The sequence below is a fragment of the Muntiacus reevesi genome, chromosome X, assembly GCF_963930625.1.
Source record: "Muntiacus reevesi chromosome X, mMunRee1.1, whole genome shotgun sequence".
NCBI classification, from domain to species: Eukaryota; Metazoa; Chordata; class Mammalia; order Artiodactyla; family Cervidae; genus Muntiacus; species Muntiacus reevesi.
This window is the reverse complement of record NC_089271.1, coordinates 52576689-52596345: the sequence shown is the minus strand read 5'-3', so window position 1 is coordinate 52596345 and position 19657 is coordinate 52576689. Positions and strand designations below refer to the sequence as shown.

At 40.6% G+C, this 19657-nt stretch overlaps 1 non-coding gene across 1 annotated transcript; it reads left to right on the top strand.

Moving 5' to 3' along the window:
• Positions 1 to 18457: 18457 nt before the first annotated feature.
• On the top strand, positions 18458 to 18550 carry LOC136154938 (small nucleolar RNA SNORD116). Its single transcript, XR_010660633.1, has one exon. It is a non-coding gene; the product is annotated as a small nucleolar RNA SNORD116 (small nucleolar RNA).
• Positions 18551 to 19657: the final 1107 nt, after the last annotated feature.

Sequence of the window (19657 nt, the reverse complement as noted above, 5' to 3'; positions counted from 1 at the left end):
TACGTTGCTTTGTTCTTAGGAAGATTTACCATCATCCCACATTAAAGACTGAGTTCCCAAGAATCCAGAGAATCATGTGTTCTTTGATATTCCCAGATAAGGACCTTACTCAAGACTCTGGTGGAATTTATGTTCACAGAGATGGCCTCCAGGGGTGTCGGTCTGACAGTCACGTCCCATGAAGGCTGGAGGCAGGAATCATCCAAGCAAGGCCATTGAGCCCAGAAGCAGCCATTAACACAGCCCATGATCTCAAGCTGAACTGTTTCATTGCTCTGGGCCCTCATTCGGTCTTGGAATTCTTTCCTACACACAGCACTTACGAATTAACTTGTTTGTCTAATTCCTTCCTATGGCAGATTAGAAGCAATGACCTCAAAGTGTCCTCTTAGAAATAGGCATGATAACAGAAGGGTAAGGGACAGCTGTGTGGAACTCAGGAAAGAGGTTTTTAAAAGAAGTAAATTAAATAAAATGAACGCCTATGTTGCTGGCCAGTTTCAAAAAATAGAAGTCTATAGAAAAGAGTTTGGAACTATGTATGATATCCCCTGCTAAATGTAAGGCAAAGTATAATATACTGTGGTAAATGTACCTCACATATATGAAGTATTTATATATATGGCATCTCCTCTATTCATCAGATAGATTTGGTATTACTGAAAGATAGAGAATACATCCATATTACTATTTGGTTAATATTATCATGAAGGACTGATGCTGAAGCTGAAGCTCCAATACTTTGGCCACCTGATGCTAAGAGCCGACTCATTGGAAAAGACCCTGATGCTGGGAAAGATTGTGAGCAGGAGGAGAAGAGGGCAACAGAGGATGAGATGGTTGGATGGCATCATCAACCCAATGGACATGACTTTGAGCAAACTCCAGGAGGTACTGAAGGACAGGGAAGCTTGGTGTACTGCAGTCCACGGGGTCACAAAGAGCCAGACACCACTCAGCACTGAATGACAAAAATAAATCATGAATCGGTACTAGCTAACATACTTGTATTAGATTCTAAGAATTACTAGAAGAAACAGTAGTCTTCAGGAAAAAAAAAAAAAAAACAGCTGCTGAAGACATAACTTATAGTCAGGAACTATTGCTAGATCTCAACTATTGATGAGTTGTCTAAGGCCAATGTCCCAGAGTCCCTGCTTTGGGAATTCAAGATGACATCAGGCCTTTTCTTCCCCTAAGCAAGTGCAACTTAGGGCATTCCTAACTGTGCTAAGCTCTTCCCATGAAAGGAAACTTCATCAAAAATCAAAGGCTATCATACGACCATCACGTACATCTCTGCCCCTGTGGCCAAGGCTCATCTGCCTTGTATCCATGCTGTAGAGCAGCAGCTAGACCGCTGGAAGCTACAGCAGACATCTTCTTAGCCTCTCCATGACCCTATGGATCCCCTGGGGGTAGAAACCTTACCACTTAAGAACAAAACCCAGCATTTGGCAGCTAGTCACATTGGCTCCTATGAAATTCTTCTAAGAATTTTGTGCTTCACATAAAACTGTTCAGTGTTGCTCTAACCTAAATGGTGGTGTCCTACTTCCTCTTCAGAATGACTGAATCTCATGACTGTCTAGAATCCATTTAAACTCAAAGGCTTCTTCATCCTGACCTGACTAGTGGTGCTTTACAGCACTGTCTCTCAAAGTGTGGTCCCCAGTATCATCTGGCACTATTTACAAATGCAGATTCTTGGGCTCTACTCCAGATCTTCTGAATCAGAAACTCTAGGAGTGGCATTCACCAACCCATAGTTTACTAAGTCCTCCAAATTATTCTGAGGCAAACTAAAGATTGAGAACCACTTCCCTAGACAATCCTGATATGATGTTTATTGATGACTCATTTGTTGTTCAAGCACTCAGTTGTGTCCGACTGTTTGCAACCCCAAGGACTGCAGCATGCCAGGCTTCCCTGTCCTTCACCATCTCCCAGAGCTTGCTCAAACTCATGGCCATTGGTGATGACATACAACCATCTCATCCTGTATCATCCCCTTCTCCTCCTGCCTTCAACTTATCCCAGCATCAGGGTCTTTTCCAATGAGTCAGCTCTTCCCATTAGGTAACCAAAGTATTGGAGCTTCAGCATCAGTCCTTCCAATGAATATTCAGGACTGATTTCTATTAGAATTGACTGGTTTGATCTCTGTGCAGTCCAAGGGATTCTCAAGAGTCTTCTCCAACACCACAGTTCAAAAGCATAAATTCTTTGGCTCCATAGTGGCTGTACTAGTTTGCTTTCCCACCAACAGTGTAAGAGGGTTCCCTTTTCTCCACACCCTCTTATCAAGGGTGAAACAGATCACCAGTCCAGGTTGGATGCATGAGACAAGTGATCGGGGCTGGTGCACTGGGAAGACCCAGAGGGATCGGGTGGAGAGGGAGGTGGGAGGGGGGATCGGGATGGGGAATACATGTAAATCCATGGCTGATTCATGTCAATGTATGGCAAAAACCACTACAATATTGTAAAGTAATTAGCCTCCAACTAATAAAAATAAATGGAAAAAAATTATTTGACTCTCAGCCTTCTTTATGGCCCAACTCTCACATCCATACATGACTACTGGAAAAACCATAGCTTTGACTAGATGGACCTTTGTCAGTAAAATGATGTCTCTGCTTTTTAATACACTGTCTAGGTTTGTTATAGCTTTTCTTCCAAGGAGAAACCATCTTTGAATTGCATGGCTGTAGTCAACATCTACAGTGATTTTGGATCCCAAGAAAATAAAGTCTGTCACTGTTTCCCTTTTTTCCCCATCTATATGCCATGAAGTGATGGGATAGGATGCCATGATCTTAGTTTTGTGAATGCTGAGTTTTAAGCCGGTTTTTTTTCACTCTTCTCTTTCACCTTCATCAAGAGGCTCTTTAGTTCCTCTTCACTTTCTGCTCTAAGGGTGGTGTCATCTGCATATCTGAGGTTATTGATATTTCTCCTGGCAATCTTGATTGTAGTTTGTGATTCATCCAGCCTGACATTTTGCAGGCTGTACTCTGTATAGAAGTTAAATAAGCAGGGTGACAATATACAGTTTGATGCACTCTTTCCCCAATTTTGAACCAGTCTGTTCCATGTTTGGTTCTAACTGTTTCTTCTTGACCTACATACAGGTTTCTCAAGAGGCAGGTAGGGTGATCTGGTATTCCCATCTCTTTCAAAATTTTCCACAGTTTGTTGTGATCCACATAGTCAAAGCCTTTAGCATAGTCAGTGAAGCAGAAGTAGATGTTTTCCTGGAACTGTCTTGCTTTTTCAATGATCCAGCGGATGTTGACAATTTGAACTCTGGTTCCTCTCTGCCTTTTCTAAATCCAACTTGAACATCTGGAAGTTCTTGGGTTACATACTGTTGAAGCCTAGCTTGGAGGATTTTGAGCATGATGACCTTGCTAGCAGGTGAAATGAGTGCAGTTGTGCAGAAGTTTGAACATTCTTTGGCATTGCCTTTCTTTGGGATTGGAATGACAACTGACCTTATCCAGTCGTGTGGCCACTACTGAGTTTTTCAAATTTGCTGGCATACTGAGTGCAGCACTTTCACAGCATCATCTTTTAGGATTTGAAATAGCTCAGCTAGAATTCCATCACCTCCACTAGCTTTGTTCATAGTGATGCTTCCTGAGGCCCACTTGACTTTGCACTCCAGGATGTCTGACTCTAGGTGAGTAATCACACCATCATGGTTATCTGGGTTGTGAAGGTCTTCTCTGTATAGTTCTTCTTTGTGTTCTTGCTATCTCTTCTTAATATCTTCTGCTTCTGTTAGGTCCATACCGTTTCTGTCCCTTCTTGTGCCCATCTTTGCATGAAATGTTCCTTTGGTATATCTAATTTTCTTGAAGAGATCTCTAGTCTTTCCCATTCTATTATTCTCTGTTTCTTTGCATTGTTCACTTAAGAAGGCTTTCTTATCTCTCCTTGCTGTTTTTTGGAACTCTGCATTCAGATGGGTATATCTTTCCTATTCTCCTTTGACTTTCACTTGTCTTCTTTTCTCAGGTATTTGTAAGGTCTCCTCGGACAACCATTTTGCCTTTTTGCATGTCTTTTTCTTGGGATGGTTTTGATCACTGCCTCCTGTACAGTGTTATGAACCTCCATCCATAGTTCTTCAATATATGGCTCATATCTTGAGAATGATCAGGGCATATTTTGTGCTGGCTATGCTATAACTTCTGAATATTCTGCTATTGAAGTTGGTCCATTACATACAGCTCACTCCACTCAAATAACTGAATAATAGCTACATCACTTGTGCTCGTGCTCAGTCACTTCAGCTCTGTCTGACTCTTTGCAGTCTTATGGACTGTAGCCCACCAGGCTCCTCTGTCCATGGGATTTTCCCACCAAGAATACTGAAGTGGGTTGCCATGTCCTTCTCCAGGGGATCTTCCCCACCCAAGGATCGAACCTACATCTCCTACACTGCAGGCAGATTCTTTACTGCTGAGCCACTGGAGAAGTCCAAGGTTTCACTCCACTCGAATAGCTGAATGACAGCTACATCACAAGCATGTCATTTTGCTAAAGAGTTAAAAGTACACATCTGTACTAATAGATACATCTTTGGAGATGTTCATGATTTTAGTACATTAAACAAAGAGGGACCAAAGAGGTTTTCTAAATTCTTCAGTCTCTCCATATAAAGTAGAAGAAATGTCATAATTTGTTGGAAACAATACAACATCCAACTGAAGTATCAGTTGTAAACAGAAGTTTCTTTTTAAAGATAATACTTATAAAGCAAAAGGGAATTTCCTAGCTGGCTATTATGTTAAACAAGCAGTCCTTTCTGGTTTTGCTACCATAGGTATTCTGAAGACACGTGCTGAATCTGATTTCATGAATCCTGAAAGGTTCAATCAAATATGAAAACCTTCCCCCTCAGAAGAAAAGAAATGATGGCCATCTCATAACTGTCAAAATATCATTGGCATCAGCATTGCCAAGATGGCTGCCTAATGTCACTGAGGCCATCTTCAGACCCTTACTGCTTTCTCTGTGAAATTATTCATAATCGTAGTAGATCGAGTCAAACATTACAAAAATATTGGTGAGAAAATTTTGCTCAAGACAGGTAGACAAATCTGGTCTTGTTTGTTGTTATCATAACCCAGGAAAAACTATGAAGAACTCCTATCTCAGAAACCATTTGAACATTTCCAAATGGATTTCATTCAATTGCACAAATCATAAAATTTTGAATAATACTATAGGGGATTAAGGTATGCAAAAATATACCCCTTTAACACAAGGATTATTTGAAACTGAAGGCAACTGAGAATCAACAGATGCAGAAAGAAACTTTCTCAGAGTTTCCCTTATCTATCTAAAAGCCTCTGGGAAGCAAGGCTACCATAAATTCCCTCTTCAGGGTGGGTCGACTCCCAGGAGAGATCAAGAGTAAACCCACCATGAATGCCCTCTCTCAGGAAGTTTCAGTCATGAAGGGAGAAAGACAATTCCAAGCTGAGCCTGCATGAACAAACATCACAAACTTAACCTCCCATTTGTTCTCCTAAGAACCCATTTGTTCTTCTAAGAACCCATTTGCCTCTTTTCTAAAGAACTTGTTTGTTCTTCCCATAAGAACCTTTTCTCCCCTCCCTTGTGCCCTTTTCCTACTAAAGCATATAAACCCCCAATTCTAACCACCCCTTTGAATGACTTGTCACTCAACATTCCCTCTTGTCTGCACATTGCACATGCAAATAAACTGTTTTTCCTCTTGCTAACCTTTTTGTCAGTTTCATTCACAAGCACCCTGGTACTGAACTAAGAAGATAAAAGAAAAGTTTTCCTCCCCTACAACACTTTAGTCAAGGTTTGTTAGTTTTATGCTTGGGTTGAAGTCTTCCCTTGCAAAAAGACTAATACCATGCCACAAAAACAAAGAAGAGAATAGACTTTGTTTTTCCCACCTGGATAGTATGTTATTACTCTCTAGTGATAGATAATCTCACTTTACAGGTGAAATTCTTAGGCAGCTGTGTAAGTTAACGCCCACTAAAACATAAACTTTCTTGTCTACAATGACCGATAAAATGTTGGCCAAATCTTTTAAAATCAAAAGCATCCCAATTTTCAGAAGAGTTTAATCTCCCTGACTTAAAATCTAACCATTAGCTCTAATGATAATGCACTCTTCACCTCAGACTCCACAGAGGCTCTCCACATAGGAAATTATTCCAGGCCCTGCAGGACTGTTGTGACCCCTCCTCTATCAGGCTCCACCTTGTTAATACTTCGGGCTTGTCAGTTATTGTCCAGAATGACATCATATGTTCAACAGGTACACACTGCTTTCTCAAAAGGCAGTGTGACCAAATATACCTTTACATGATTTGCAGTCAGAAGACCAGGCTACTAGGAAGAGACACCAATGAAAATCTGCTTTAGAACTACACTGGAAAGGACCATTTTAGGTCCTTTTAACTACAAGTACTACATTAAACTTCAGGATGTTGCTGGGGAGGAAGAAATTTCCCTCAACCCTTCTAGATTCTTCTGGCTGGTCTAAGAGTTAAATTGACATGAGGCGCACTAACAGGAAAAAAAAATCAAACAAAAATTTAATAACATATACACCCAGGAAAACTGAATAACTTATGAAAATGACCAAAACTCTCACCTTAAATACCATCTTCAGCTTTAAAAAATAAAGAGAATGTTGGGGGTAATGGTTTGGGACTTCAAAGGGGAGGAAAGCAATTCATGGGAAGCTAGAAAAGGAAGTGTTTGATAAACAAATGTTTGCTGGACCATATTTGGGCTTCCCTGGTGGCTCAGCTGGTGAAGAATCCGCCTGCAATGCGGGAGACCTGGGTTCAATCTCTGGGTTGGGAAGATCCCCTGGAGAAGGGAAAGGCTACTCCAGTATTCTGACCTGGAGAATTCCATTGACTATATAGTCCATGCGGAGAAGGCAATGGCAACCCACTCCAGTACTCTTGCCTGGAAACTCCCATGGATGGAGGAGCCTGGTAGGCTGCAGTCCATGGGGTCTTGAAGAGTCGGACACGACTGAGCAACTTCACTTTCACTTTTCACTCTCATGCATTGGAGAAGGAAATGGCAACCCACTGGAGTGTTCTTGCCTGGAGAATCCCAGGGACAGAGGAGCCTAGTGGGCTGCCGGCTATGGGGTCGCACAAAGTCGGACATGACTGAGTGACTTTCACTTTCACAGAGATAGTGGAACACAGAGTGGACTCATCTCTAGGCCCTGCCTTGAGTCTACCCCTACACACACACACCCGGCTGGTATTCATTGCAGGTATGTTTGTTGTTACTGTGTCCGATAAACCCCATGGACTGCAGCATGCCAGGCTCCTCTGTCCTCCACTGCCTCCTGCAGTTTGCTCAAATTCATGTCCATTGAGTCAGTGATGCTTTATTCTGGAAACAGGCCCTTTATTTAAATTCTTTAAGTAGCTAAGGGATAGGTAACAATAAAGACTTCCTAAATCTTCTGTTTTTTAAAAACAATCGACCTAAATTAATCCTCATGCCAAAGAGACACTTTTGGGGATGGCTGGCAAGTTTTGCTCGCCTATAGTATGCATCCAGGGGTACATGCAAGCCGGTGTCAATGACACCATAAACAACACAACTGTGCCTGTTCCATGTACACCCCTGGGATTTTCTTTTGGTGTAATCAGATGGATCCCCTACATTTGTCACATTAAAACATGCAGTACACTTTCGTTACACTCATTCAGCCTTTCCAAGCATTCTAAACAGTACTTCCCAGTGCTTTCATTTTATTAACATTTTGACATTTTATCTTATCAGGAGATATCCAAGACACTATCTCACTGATTTGTACAGGGATTTATACTCTGGTTAGGAGTTGCTGAACTAGATCATGTTATCCATGTTACCAGACTCTGACTCAAATAGCAAAAGAAATAGCTCAAGCATTAGAAGTACAACAGCCCAGCATAAATTTATCAAAAGTTCTGTTTGCTCACCAGCCAAGGTGGACTCTGAGAGATGGGTAACACATCTTTTTGTACTTGAATAAATACCTTAAGAGACATGGAAAAATCAGTCAGTTAATTCAAAAGCCACTTGCTTACTTAATATTGACCAAATTAATCTTTGTGAATTGCATTCTTGATTGGACTTAGGCAAACTAAGACGTTGGACATAAAGTAGATCAAAATATTTGTTCTTCTTATCATCCTTAGGCTTTTTGCCCCCCACCCTCCACTATCTAACATCCAGGTTCTTAAAATGTTGTTGCACAACCATGGTCCCAAAACAACAGTTAACTCATAATCAGCATCAGAAGGAACCTGCTCTCCTCATGATCAACCTACCTTGGTTGCTGAGTGACTTAGAGGGCTCGTTGAGAAATCCTGGGAAAGCAGCTGAGATGGGGGTGCTAAGTGAAGACAGTGAAAGATGTAGTATACACTGCTTAGAGTTAAATTCCCAAGGTCTTCTGGGGAATCCATAAACAACCAAATTGCTTTTTTTGAGGACCCAGTCTGCTGCCCATGGGCAGAACATTCCAGGCGGCCCTTTGCTGGTGGCCAGCTCACTCAACAAGAGGAAAACAAAGTTGAATATTTCAAAATACATTTGTGGTTTTCCTTCTTTCCTCTCTCATCTTTCTTGTAAATAAATCCTTTGTTAGATAAAATCAATCTTAGGGGTTTTTTTTATTCAAGTAAATCAGTGTGATAATAATAAACGATGTCTTTGGATTCTTCTTTGACATGTTACCTATTTTCTATGAGCCTCGGTTTCCTCATCTTGTAAAATATACAGTACACACCTAGAGGAATTTAAGTGAAATCACTGAAGTGCCAGTGCCTTTGCTCCCAGATACACTTGATGATGAAGGCATTTAATCGGGCAGTCAACAAACATGACAGGTAGAAAAGTGCTTATTAAGCAAAATGCTTGGTAGATTCCTAATCAATTAATGAACCTTCATGTGTGTTAAGCTACCTGTTCTGGGGAAGGTACAAGAGGACAGACAAAATCCCTCCCTTCAAAGAGATAGAAGATGAACTGGGGAGATAAAATATACACACAAATCAATAGTTCGAGAATGTGGCGATGGTGGAATTTAACAATTTGAGTAAGCTGTGGAAAGACAAAGGAACATGAGTGTACTTACTCCAAGACTGCATGAAAAGCTTCAGTTATATAAATACGCTATGCCTCAGTTTCCTTAACTGTATAATAGGAATAGCAATGTCTACTTCAGAGAGTTCTCTGCTTTACATGTAATAATAGGTGAAAAGCACTTAGTAAAGTGCCAGTATAAAGCAGGCAATATATAGTAGTTGTTAGCACTGTGATTTCAGTTATCTATTGTTAATATTACCTTTATGTTCTTCATTCTCTCACATTTCCCTCCTGCAACCATGCTGCATAATACTTCTTTGCCCCATTTCAAAAACATTCCCTGCATTTTCTGGCTTCTACCTTGTTTTTTCTGAATATGCCATCACTCCCTCCCCAGACTCAGATCCCTTCCAAATACATGCAGAACTCATCTACCTATCATAGCCCTTTTCAGCTTTCAATATTAAATCAGTTTTTTATGAATTTCATATAACTGTTAGAACATTTGTATTAGTAATACCTACCATGCACTGTGAAACAATAGTTATTCACTTAGCCAAAGCAACAATGAAAAATTTCAAAGGCACTTCAACATCTTAAGAAAATTTATATTATGTACAAAATTCTTTCCTCGGGTTTCACTTTCCATAAGCCTTGGTTTTGTTTTTGTTTTTTTTTTTACTTTCTGTATCCATCACCTTTTCCATTCAGAAACAGTCACCTGTAAGCCAAACCTACTTTCTTTTCTCTTAATAAAATGTAATTTCATTCCTCATATCTTCTTTACTGAAAACACACACCCTACTTAAGTAACCAAGAACTGACCTTCATATTAGCATTTTATAGATTAGTGAGCATTAACTATTAACCCAAAGCTGAAGTTTCAGGCAAGGTGGGCTGTGTATCTCAAGGACATAAGAGTTAACTTCAATTTTCTTTTTAGGCTTTTTTTTTTTAAATAAACTAGCTGTTTTTAATTGCATATGCAAAAAGAACCAGTTTTGCAATTTTAAAAGAAATTTTGTCTTAGCCAACTTTCTCCAGAACCTGAAGAATATTGTGGCCACATTGTCTCTCTTTCTGTGGTCTTAACTTTTGATACTACTTCTTAGAAGTAGAGATATCTCATATATAATGTGTCCATAGACATAAATAGGCAGACTAGAGATGTCATGGCTTCATTTAAAAGCTTAGTTATGAATCAGGTATTACAATATTAACTTACTAGTTTATAAGCAGTTGTTTATACACTGAGGTTGCTTGTTCAGATGCCCAAGGCCTGCTGTCTGTAAGTTTGAATTAGGGAACTTTTTAAGTGTCACCTTTTTTTCCCTTGCCTGCAGGTCCTTGAGGCCTATATTTACATTTTGGATCAGACATTTGCAAAACAAAGACAACTGCTTAGTTTTTCAAAGAATAGTTCTGTTACCTAAAGTTACTAAAGTCAGTGACAAGATTTTTTAGTCAACTGAAATTTACTTTGTGAAGTTCTGTGTTCTATACCTTTAGAATTAAATTATTACACCTTCAAAGCTTTGTATAAGGCATTCAGCAAAGTCCTTTTTGAATTTATAAATTGAGCCAAAGTAAAATTACTATTTTTATATAAAAGGCTCTGGGATCCCTGGAGTTGGATAGCGCCTAGGAAGTCAAGCCCTTTTTACCTGTCTTAAAATAATTGCTGGACAGATATCTCAGTGTAAATTTTTCTAGGCCCTTAAATATACGTAACCTAAAACTGAGGTAAGTAGAACAGACTTGTTTGACTGTTAATGTTGGGGACCAGTCTAGAGATCTCTTTAAGAAAATTAGAGACCAAGGGAACATTCCATGCAAGTTCAGTTCAGTCAGTCAGTCATGTCTGACTCTGCAACCCCATGGACTGCAGCATGCCAGGCTTCCCTGTCCATCACCAACACCTGGAGCTTGCTCAAACTCATGTCCATCGAGCCCGTGATACCATCCAAGCATCTCATCCTCTGTCATCCTATTCTTCTCCTGCCTTCAATCTTTCCCAGCATCAGGGTCTTTTCCAATAAGTCAGTTCTTCACATCAGGTGGCCAAAGTATTGGAGCTTCAGCTTCAGCATCAGTCCTTCCAATGAATATTCAGGACCAGTTTCCTTTAGGATTGACTGGTTTGATCTCCTTACAGTCTAAGGGACTCTCAAGATTCTTCTGCAACACCATAGTTCAAAAGCATCAATTCTTCAGCACTCAGATTTCTTTATAGTCCAACTCTCACATTCATACATGGCTAATGGACAAACCATAGCTTTGACCCGACAGACCTTTGTCAGCAGAGTATTATCTCTGCTTTTTAATATGCTGTCTAGGTTAGTTATAGCTTTTCTTTCAAGGAGCAAGCATCTTGTTAATTTCATGGCTGCTGTCACCATCTGCAGTGTTTCTGGAGCCCCAAAAAATGAAGTCTATCACTGTTTCCATTGTTTCCCCATCTATTTGCCATGAAGTGATCGAACCAGATGCCATGATCTTTGTTTTTTGAATATTGAGTTTTAAGCCAGCTTTTTTACTCTCCTCTTTCACTTTCATCAAGAGGCTCTTTAGTTCCTCTTAGCTTTCTGCCATAAGGGTGGTATCATCTACATATCAAACTTACTGATATTTCTCCCGGCAATCTTGATTCCAGCTTGCGCTTCATCCAGCCAGGCATTTCGCATGATGTGCTCTGCTTATAAGTTAAATAAACAGTATGACAACATTCAGCCTTGACATACTCCTTTCTCAATTTGGAAATAGTCTTTTGTTCCATGTCTGGTTCTAGCTGCTGCTTCTTGACCTGCATAAAGATTTCTCAGGAGGCAGGTAGGGTGGTCTGGTATTCCCATCTCTGAGAATTTTCCAGTTTGTTGTGATCTACACAGTCAAAGGCTTTGGTGTAGTCATTAAAGCAGAAGTAGATGTTTTCCTGGAACTGTCTTGCTTTTTCTGTGATCCAGCAGATGTTGACAATTCGATCTCTGGTTCCTCTGCCTTTTCTAAATCCACTTTGAACATCTGGGAGTTCTTGGCTCACATACTGTTGAAGCCTCGCTTGGAGAATTTTGAGCATTTCTTTGCTAGCATGTGAGATGAGTGGTGTGGTAGCAATTGTGTGGTAGCTTGAACATTCTTTGGCATTACCTTTCTTTGGGATTGGAATGACAACTGATGTTTTCCAGTCCTGTGACCATGCTGAGTTTTCCAAATTTGCTGGCATTTTGAGTGTAGCACTTTCACAGTATCATCTTTTAGGATTTGAAATAGCTCAGCTAGAATTCCATTACCTCCACTAGCTTTGTTCGTAGTGATGCTTCCTAAGGCCCACTTGACTTTGCATTCCAGGATGTCTGGCTCTAGGTGAGTGATCACGCCATCGAGGTTATCTGCATCATTAAGATCTTTTTGTATATCTCTTGTTTGTATGTATTCTTGCCAGCTCTTATTAATATCTTCTGCTGTTAGGTCCATACCATTTCTGTCTTTTATTGTGCCCATCTTTACGTAAATGTACCCTCTGTATCTTTAATTTTCTTGAAGAGATTACTAGTCTTTCCCATTCTATTTTTTCCCTCTATTTCTTTGCATTGATCGCTGAAGAAGGCTTTCTTATCTCTCCTTGCTATACTTTGGAACTCGACATTCAGATGTGTTTATCTTTCCTATTCTCCTTGCCTTTCACTTCTTCTTTTCTCAGCTATCTGTAAGGCGTCCTCCACCAACCATTTTGCCTTTTTGCATTTGTTTTTCTTGGGGATGGCCTTGATTCCTCTCTCCTGTACAGTGTTACGAACCTCTGTCCATAGTTCTTCAGGTACTCTGTCTATCAGATCTAATCCTTTGAATCTAATTGTCACTTCCACTGTATAATTGTAAGGAATTTAATTTAGGTCATACCTGAATGGCCTAGTGGTTTTCCCTATTGTCTTCAATTTAAGTCTGAATTTGGCAATAAGGAGTTCATTATCTGAGCCACAGTCAGCTACAGGTCTTGTTTTTGCTGACTGTATAGAGCTTCTCCATCTTTGTCTGTGTCGACTGAAAAATATGTACAATTTGAGAGTTGTGAGTTAAATTTAATTGGGGCAAAATGAGGACTGCAGCCCAGGAGGCAGCATCTTAGACAGCTCTGAGAGCCTGCTCCAAAGCAGCAGTGTTGGAAAATCAATATATAAGGTTTTGATGAAGAGGGCATTCAATGCCATGAAACACTCATTTCACAAAAGGTTTTTGTTAGTCATGAGGATCTGATGTCACCATGAAGGGATTTTAGTGCTTCTCTAGATATGAGGAGATGCAAGCGTTGATATCATAAAATCTGTTCCTAAAAACATCCAACTATCTAAAGACCTTGTCCCAACAGATTCCCTGGACCACAGAGTGCCTCACTCCACCTTGAACTCTCTCAGGGATTGTTGAAGGTCAACAGCTATAGCAGCATGGGGTTCAATCTCCAAAGAGGCAGATGGCAAAAGCCTTTGTTGTTCAGTCATTAGCAATGCTCTTGGTAAGTGCCAATTTGTAGTTGACAGCTACAAAGAATATAATCAATCTGATTTTGGAGTATTCCTTGCAAAGATGAGCACAATAAAGGACAGAAGTTGTATGGGCCCAGCAGTAGCAGAAGATATTAAGAAGAGGTGGCAAGGATACATAGTATAACTGTACCAAAAAAAAGATCTTAATGACCCAGATAACCCCGATGGTGTGATCACTCACCTAGAGCCAGACATCCTGGAGTGTGAAGTCAAATGGGTCTTAGGAAGCATTACAAGAACAAAACTAGTGGAGGTATGGAATTTTAGCTGAGCTGTTTCAAATCCTAAAAGATGATGTTGTTAAAGTACTGTACAAAATATGCCAGCAAATTTGGAAAACTCAACAGTGGCAACAAGACTGGAAAAGGTCAGTTTTCATTCCATTCCAATCCCAAGGAAGGGCAATGCCAAAAAATGTTTAAACTACTGTACAATTGCGCTCATTTCATATGCTACCAAGGTAATGCTCAAAATCCTTCAAGCTAGACTTCAATAGTAGTGAACTGAGAATTTCCAGATATATAAAACAGATTTAGAAAAGGCAGAGGGTGGAGAAGGAAATGGCAACCCACTCCAGTATTCTTGCCTGGAAAAGTCCATGGACAGAGGAGCCTGGCAGGCTACAGTCCATGGGGTTACATGACTGAGCATGTGTGCACGAGGGTGGAGGGAGATAGGTTGGTAGCAATAAAGTGGTAGAACTAAAAAAAAAAAAAAAGTAAAGGCAGAGGGACCAGAGATCAAATTGCCAACATCTGTTGGATCACTGAAAAAAAGAGGTTTCCAGAAAGACATCTACTTTTGCTTCATTGACTATGCTAAAGCCTTTGACTGTGTGGATCACAGACAACTATGGCACATTCTTAAACAGATGGAACATTCTTAAACAGGCAGGCAGACCACCCTACCTGCCCTCTGAGAAACCTATATGCAGGTCAAGAAGCAACAGTTAGAACCAGACATGGAACAACAGACTGGTTCAAAATTGAGAAATCAGTACCTCAAGGCTATATATTGTTACCCTGCTTATTTAAAATATATGCAGAGTAAATCATGTGAAATGCAAGGCTGAATGAAGTCCAAGTTGAAATCAAGATTGCTGGGAGAAAAATCAATAACCTCAGATATGCAGATGACACTACCCTTATGGCAGGAAGCAAAGAGCTTCCTTGGGAACTAAAGAGCCTCTTGATAAAAGTGAAAGAGGAGAGTGAAAAAGCTGGCTTAAAACTCAACATTCAAAAAACTAAGATTATGGCATCTGGTCCCATCACTTCATGGCAAATACATGGGGGAAAAATGGAAACATTGACAGACTTTATTTTCTTGGGCTCCAAAATCACTATGAATGGCGGCTACAGCCATTGAGATAAACAGACACTTGCTCCTTGGAAGAAAAGCTATGAAGAACCTAGACAGTGTATTGAAAAGAAGAGATATCACTTTGCTGACAAAGGTCCAAAGCAAGGAAAGCAAACTAGTCAATCCTAAAGGAAATCAGTCCTGAATATTCATTGGAAGGACTGATGCTGAAGCCGAAGCTCCAATACTTTGGCCACCTGATGCGAAGGGCCGTCTCATTGGGAAAGACCCTGATGCTAGGAAAGATTGAGGGTAGGAGGAGAAGGGGATGACAGAGGATGAGATGGTAGAATGGCATCACCAATTCAATGTACCTGAGTTTGAGCAAGCTCGTAGAGATAGTGAAGACAGGGAAGCCTGGAGTGCTGCAGTCAGTGGGGTTGCAAAGAGGCGGACACAGCTGAGCCACTGAAAACAAAGGGAATCCCTCTTGGCTCATTAACTTGTCAAATCTGGTTTTAATCATGTAAATATCCATTCTGTTTACTCCATTTAAAATAATCATCCCCAATTTTTTTAACTTGAGGCAAATCCTTTAAAAAAAAATAATTACCTCATTGAAATAATAGCTAGATTTTTCTTCCAAGTTTTTTTCTGTTGATATTCTTAATTGTTCTTAGACCTTGAGAGGATGATCACAACGAGGCTTCCAAAACCAGTTTTTCTCATTCTCAAGCTAATTTGACTTTTGTTTTATAGGTACCCAGAAAACAGTCGCTTACAATAAGAGCACTCTACATTTAAAAATTTGTTAGTTTCTCTGATTTTAGAAGGATCCATCATTTGGCCACCAATAAATTATAAAAAGACCTCTTATAAACCTAACACAAACAAACATACAATAGAAAAACTTAGGAAGATCAGATAGAACATTTACATATAAGAAACACATAGAAATGTAATTTTCCCCCAGGATGCCTTTTTAAAAAGTTACCAAGTCAGCTTTTTTTTTCTTCTCATCACCTTAATTAATTAATTACATATGCAACAAAATGCAAAGAAATAGAGGAAAACAATAGAATGGGAAAGACTAGAGATCACTTCAAGAAAATTAGAGATACCAAGGGAACATTTCATGCAAAGATGGGCACAAGAAAGGACAGAAACAGTATGGACCTAACAGAAGTTGCAGATATTAAGAAGAGATGGCAAGAATACAAGAAGAACTATACAAAAAGATGTTCATGACCCAGATAATCACAATGGTGTGATCACTCACCTAGAGCCAGATGTCCTGAAGTGTGAAGTCAAGTGGGCCTTAGGAAGCATTGCTGTGAACAAAGCTAGTGGAGGTGATAGAATTCCAGTTGAGCTATTTCAAGACCTAACAATGATGCTGTGAAAGTGCTCCACTCAACATGCCAGCAAGTTTGGAAAATTGAGCAGTGGCCACAGGACTGGGAAATGTCAACTGTCATTCCAATCCCAAAGAAGGGCAGTGCCAAAAAATGTTCAAACTATTGGACACTTGAGCTCATTTCACATGCTAGCAAGGTAATGCTCAAAATCCTTCAAGCTAGGCTTCAGTATTATGTGAACTGAGAACTTCCAGATGTTCAAGCTGAATTTAGAAAAGGCAGAGGAACCAGAAATCAAATTGCCAACATCTGTTGGGTCATAGAAAAAGGAAGAGAATTCCAGAAAAACATCTATTTCTGCTTCATTGACACACCAAAGCATTTGACTGTGTGAATCACAACAAACTGGGAAATTCTTAAAGAGGTGGGAATATTAGACCACATTACCTGTCTCCTGAGAAACCTCTGTGCAGGTCAAGAAGCAACAGTTAGAATTGGATGTGGAACAATGGACTGGTTCCAAATTGGGAAAGGAGTGTATCAAGGCTGAATGTTGTCACTTTGCTTATTTAACTTATATGCAGAGTACATCATGCAAAATGCCAGGCTGGATGAAGCACAAGCTGGAATCAAGATTGCTGGGAGAAATATCAATAACCTCAGATATGCAGATGACACCACCCTTATGGCAGATAGTGAAGATGAACTGAAGAGCCTTTTGATGAAGGTGAAAGAGGAGAATGAAAAAGCTGGCTTAAAACTCAACATTCAAAAAGCAAAGATCATGGCATCCAGTCACATCACTTCATGGCAGAAAGATGGGGGGAAAAATGGAAACAGTGACAGGCTTTATTTTCTTGGGCTCCCAAATCACTGCAGATGGTGACTGCAGCCATGAAATTAAAAGATGCTTGCTCCTTGGAAGAAAAGCTATGACAAACCTAGACAGCATATTAAAAACCTGAGACATCACTTTGCTGACAAAGGTCCATCTAGTCAAAGCTATAGTTTTTCCATTAGTCATGGATGGATGTGAGAGTTCGACCATAAAGAAGGCTAATCACTGAAGAATTGATGCTTTTGAGCTATGGTGTTGGAGAAGACTCTTGAGAGTCCCTTGGACAGCAAGGAGATCAAACCAGTCATTTCTAAAGGAAAGCAGTCCTAAATATTCATTGGTGGGACTGATGCTGAAACTCCAATACTTTGACCACCTGGTGGGAAGAGCTGACTCATTCAAAAAGACCCTGATGCCGGGAAAGTTGGAAGGCAGGAGAAGAAGGGGATGACAGAGGATGAGATGGTTGAATGGCATCACCGACTCAATGGACATGAGTTTGAACAAGCTCCAGGTGTTGGTGATGGACAGGGAAGCCTGGCATGCTGCAGTCCATGGGGTCGCAAAGAGTCAGATGTAACTGAGCGACTGAACAACAACAAGGCAAAAGTGGCCTTGGCACTTGTGAAAGGCAACCTCTCTCCGGTTCTCCACCACAGTTCCAGAGTTCCCCAGTCAAGGTGGCAGGTAAGTCAGGTGTGATTCTGGGCAGGGCCCTGTGGCAGAAGTCCCTGGCTATCCATTAGCCAAGAGCCCTGCAGGGCCACCTGCCCATGACCAGATCCCAGACAAACCACCCAAATTGTTAGAGGCCAAAATCTTGGCCTTCTCTGGCCACTGAAGCCAAATGAAAAATATGGGGACAGAGTTTGGAGGGAATAGAAAGGTGGTTTTTATTCTCACTCAGTGGAGAGGGGAACACAGTAGACTCATGCTGCAAGAACTATGCCCCCTCCCCGTGAGTAGTCTAGGGGCTTATACAAGGCAAGGACTCACAGTTAGGAGTCAGTGATGAGGAACAAAGGTGATAGGATCTTCATTTATTCCTCTTGCATTGTTTCAAATATAGTAATAAACTGGCATCAGTAACCCAGTAATTGAGTTTGGCAGTTCGGTGACTCTGAGGCCTTCTTTCTGATATGTAACTAAAGGGGGAAGGATATTGTAAGAGTGAACACCAGATGGGGGATGTATTTAACATAGAGTCTAAGGAAAATAGGTACTAAGTGTAGTCCCTGCAGAGTTAGGGGGCAGAAAAGTAAACTTAGTTACAGACATTCAGAGTTAGGAGCAGTTAAATTAAAAAACTAGGATCGATGACGACACCCTCTCATGCATTCCTTGGAAAATCTGAACAACATGAGTGAGAACTCACTACCGTCTCCTCATCGAAACTGAGGTCCAGCACGTTGAAAAAAAAAAAAAAAAACTAGGAATGTTCAGGCCTGCTCACTGTTCTCTTTATATTCTTTGTTCCCAGGAAAGGGAAAGAGGAAAACTCATTCCTCCGTTTTCCTTTTCACTGCAACAGGAGGAGCTGGGATATATAGGAGTTTTTGCAACAAAGACCAGGTATTAATAGTTGGAACTTTGAAAGATTACTGTTAATTAAAGAAAACCAGATATCTCAAGTTCAGAAATTTAGTGCTTTTCTGTGTAAGGGGTGTAAGAGTCCAGGCTCACTGAAATCACTCCTTTGATATGCACTTCGGCTATCTGGGGCCAGAAAGTGCTTTCTCATCCTGAGTCTCTTCAGGGTGCATCCTTGGGTGGTGGCTGCAGGAACTGAGGGCTTGGCAGCAGGCAGGGCAGCCAGTTTGTCTCCATCCTGAATTCCCTCTGGGCTCACTATCTGGGGTACCTGTAGTGGCTTTATGGCAGCAACATCCTTTGCTTACTGATAAGGCAGGCACAATTATTCATAGGCTAGCTTGACCCCAGAAGTCAGAAATTTTTGATTTGGCTTCTCCAAGGTAAAAGCCAAATAACTCCCCCTGCTTTTAGAGTCCATTTGGATTCTGCATTGCAAGGGTATGCCATCAGAGGAACTGATCTAGGAATGAGAACCAACAATCTGACAATCTGCATTAATCTGGCCTTCCCAGGTGGCGCTGGTGGTAAAGAACCTGCTTGCCAGTGCAGGAAACATAAGAGACACAGGTTCAATCCCTGGGTTAGGAAGATCCCCTGGAGAAGGAAATGGCAACTCACTCCAGTATCCTTACCTGGAGAATCCCATGTAGCGTGGCAGACTACAGTCCATGGGATCACAAAGAGTCAGACACAACTGAAGTGACTTAGCACACAAGGCATTTTGTTTTGTTTTGTTTTATTAAGAAACAAATTTTTTCAGGCTTATCATGCTAGTCCATGCTTTTCTTTTTTTAATTTTCCCCAATTATTTTTATTAGTTGGAGGCTAATTACTTTACAATATTGTAGTGGTTTTTGCCATACATTGACATGAATCAGCCATGGATTTACATGCACACAAGGCATTTTGAACAATAA